We start from the raw sequence: 3975 nt of genomic DNA on the forward strand, positions 1-3975 counted from the left end.
AAGAAAAAGTGAGAGTAAAAGAGATCATCTGTCTAGATCATTAAAAAGAGGCTCTATGTATGTTGTTAGGCTGGATAATCTGGGAGCAGCTAAATAGAAATATGTGCTTTTTCATTGTAAAATATTCCTCCATGGACAGTGTTGTTTGATGAGAAGAGCCCTCACCCAGATAATTGTTTAAAGAAAAGGGGTGGGAGGGGGCAAAGAATAAAACCCAAAGAAAAAAATGATTCACAGGCTTCTCTCTCTGAGAAACTTTTAAGTGGAAAACACAAGTGTGGAACTGGATCTAAAAGTTTGTTTTCACAGGTGTCCCATTAGGAGTTTTAAGATTTAGCCAACAGGGGGTATTGCTATATTGCTAGAGAAAGTATCCTGTAAATAAACAAGAAAAATTGTAGAGGAGTATGAAGAAACAATTGCTGAGTAAAAGATAATCAGATTCCAAAAGTTGACTTGGAAACCTTAGAAGAGATCAACTGGAGTCATACAATGACAGGAAGACGAAGAAGAAGCTGTGTGGACTATGGCTGCATGGGAACCATGCATGGGAACAATAATTCCTCTGATTTGTGTTTTCTTTAAAAAATAATCTTAATAGGAGTGGTATTCTGAAGTAATGGCAATTTATCTGATTTGCTGTAGTTATCTGATTTGCTGCAGTCTGCATTTTACATTTGCAAGATCTGAGGCATGATAAAAAACATGGAGGCCTACTGACCATATGTCTAAATATTTCAATGTTCTATAAGTCCATCTAAAAACTCTTGTATAAAATATGTCTCATCTTTCTATTTTGACAAATACAACCTTCATAGTGTACATCAAAGTTCAAATAAAATACATGAATTAAATCTATGGCTTTTATATGACTGAAAGTTGGTAATGTTAAGGACATCTGAATATAATTATTGAATAGCCTGATTCTTTTTTTTTTGTAGAAACATGTGAATTGGTATGTTTTATTTTGTATGTTGTCAACAATAAAATAAAATTTTGAAAAAGGAAGCATGTATGTATAATCTGATTTTTTTGTTCAGAAGCTGATGATGGGCAATGAAATAAATGATGCACACTTAAATACAAATGTAATGAAACCAAACCAAACCTACTGTCATCACATTGATTGTGGTTCATTGTATCTCTACATAGGGTTTCTCAGACTGTAAATCTTTGAACTATCCAGACCTGGACATCTTCCAGAATGCTCTGGAGTTCGTCATTCTGAGTTCATCCTGGGGGTGACGGGTGAGCAGGAGGCACCTTTTAGTTTGAAAATGATGACTCCAGAAGGCACACAGTGCAGATCTTATCTCTTGGCCTAGATAGATTCATAATTAATATTGGTCTGGCTAATTGTTTGGGCCATGGAGCATTTGGCTGCATTGAAAAAGAAAGAAAGGCTGTGCGCGGGGCGTGGGGTCAGCGAAGCACCTGCAGCCTGAGCGCTGTGTAGTCGGCGCGCCCAGGTGGGGGTCTTCAGGTGACCAGTCTGGGGTGACCCTGGTGCACACAGCAGCCTGCCTGGGGTGCAGTCGCCCTTTCCCTCCTCACCCCCTGCCCCTCGCTGTGCCCCTTGCATAGTGAGAAGTCCCAGCCCCCCGTTTTGGAATTGGTTGGTCTTCATGGGGATGATCCCTGTTGGAGAAAGAGGGGATCACAGACTGGGCCTTTGGAAGTTGGGGTTCCCGATTCTTCACTTTGCAGGTCTCTCCTAAACCCCCTCATTGTCTCCATACAGCGGTGCCTCCTCCCCAAGACTTCTTGCACCTCTTCAGCGCAAAGCAAGGGCCAACCTGACTTAAGCTCTCCCGGGTTGATCAAGCAGCCAGATTACCACCTGGAGAAAATTGAGAACAAAGCAGAACCCACTGTAGCCATGCGTCCCAATTACCTCTCACTCCTGCAAGGTTGCAGGAAGGCCCTGGTCCTGATCATGCGGTAGAAGAGCAGGCCAGCAAACAAATCAGCAGCAAGAAATAACCCCAGGGATGACTGCAACTAAATTGGAAAATAATGAAAGTTTCCCACAAACTTTTTGAAGCCCCCTTGTGTATCTATCACACAACTTTTGCCTGTTCAGTTATTTACAGGTTTAAGCCTTAGTGACAGCAATTACAAGAATCTGTTTGCAAGCTAACATTCCAGGTAGTGTTTCCATCACCCCTACCCTCCAACCCCCACTTTCTGTATCCTGATCCTAGTAACCACTAATAAATTTTGATATCTATAAAAAAGAAAAAAGAAAGAAAGAAAACCTTTGCAAGCAAGTTTTTAATGTTAACGGAGGGGGCAGGAGATAGGAGGGAGAAATGTTTACATTATAAAATGGCATTTTTCCCTGCTTGATCAAATTCCAAGCTAATCATAAATACTGAGGTCATTTTAGCAAATATATTATTTTTGCAAACTGAAACTCAGTTAAATTTCTCAAGGCTTCATAATTTTCAAATCAATGAACATTTATTATTGTTCCTATTTTGGGTCACTGAATAATTCACTTTGTAATTATACCTCTTAATTCTTAAAGGTCTAATACAAAAATATTGATTTAAGTAGGTTCCTAATGCTACTAAAGGGATATGCAATTTATATATACACAGCTCTTTGACACAGTGCCGAAGGCAATGAGATTGTTACTACAAATACTATGTGAAAACCTTTTATTTAAAACTCTTCCACCGAAGTATAGCAGTCATTCAGAAATGTGCGTACCAGTCCACAGCATTTTGCAAAGTGAAAACGGTGGGTAACAGTGCCTAGGTTAAGAAATAGAACTTCCCAGCCCCCCAGACGCTTTCCTCATCAGCCTTCATCCCGCCACCACTTCCTGCCGAACATAACCAGAATCCAACTTCTAGCACCGTCGATCAGTTTGGCTTGGGATTGAACATTACAGATATAAAATAATAAAGTAGGAAATTTTATCTCCAGTTTTCCCCTTCTTCTTTAACTCAACATTATGAATTGGCACCTGAATGGGCAAGGTGGGACTCATCTTGAGCAGTTTCATATCTCAGAGGAACGAACTTAAGTGCATACGAATGATTATGCAGAGATAGGAAGGAATACCTGTTGACATCTAACAAATTCCAACTCTTAGTGACTTTATAAGACAGAGTAGACTTGCCCACAGGGTTTCCTAGGCTGTAAATCTTTATAAAAAGAGATCGCCACAGCTTTTTACGGCAAAGTGGTAGGTGGATTCAAACCTTCCACCATTGGGTTAAGAGCCAAGCACTTCATCCATTGTGCTCCCACAGGAAGAAATCCCGTATATACTCGAGTATAAGCCAACCTGACTATCAGCGGAGGCACCTAATTTTATCACAAAAACTGCATTAAAATTTGCTGAAAAAATTCAGATTATACACGAGTATATATGGTAAGTATCATAAAAGACGCAGATAAGGAAACAGGGGCTTTTGAGACTGTAATTCTTTGCCTAAGTACTGTGTACTTTTTTCCTGTGTACTGGCTGGTGACCTTGAGGTAAGCAGCCCAAATTGCAACCCGTTACACAATACAACAGGCATAAAGGCTGGAAGTTATAATAAAAACTTCCGGGTGTGTGACTAGAAGGACTAGCCACATGTCAATGGTACAGGAGCAGGCAGTGTTGTGTTCTGCTGTACGCAGCATTGCTGTGAGTTGGAACTGATGAGATGGCACCTAACCACAACAGCAACAATTTGTAAGTCACAGTTCATAGAAACTCTCTGCCTAAATTACCCCCAACAGAGGGAGTTCGACCCCGACGGCAGGGTTGCTGTGAGTCAGAATTGACTCCATGGCAGTGGATTTGGTTTGGGGTTGATCCCCACACATTTCCAACTCTGGTCCTGTCTATTCTGTGCGGTTGCTCTGAAGTGCTGCCACCCTCTCTCCTCATTGCTGAATTTTGCTCATATTCTTAGGCTTGGTTAAGGTGCCACCCTACCCGCCACACACACACATTCTTCTTAAAACACACAC

The sequence above is a fragment of the Echinops telfairi genome, unplaced genomic scaffold (assembly GCF_000313985.2).
Source record: "Echinops telfairi isolate 266 unplaced genomic scaffold, ASM31398v2 ScPeMD7_4;HRSCAF=17, whole genome shotgun sequence".
In the NCBI taxonomy this organism is placed as follows: Eukaryota; Metazoa; Chordata; class Mammalia; order Afrosoricida; family Tenrecidae; genus Echinops; species Echinops telfairi.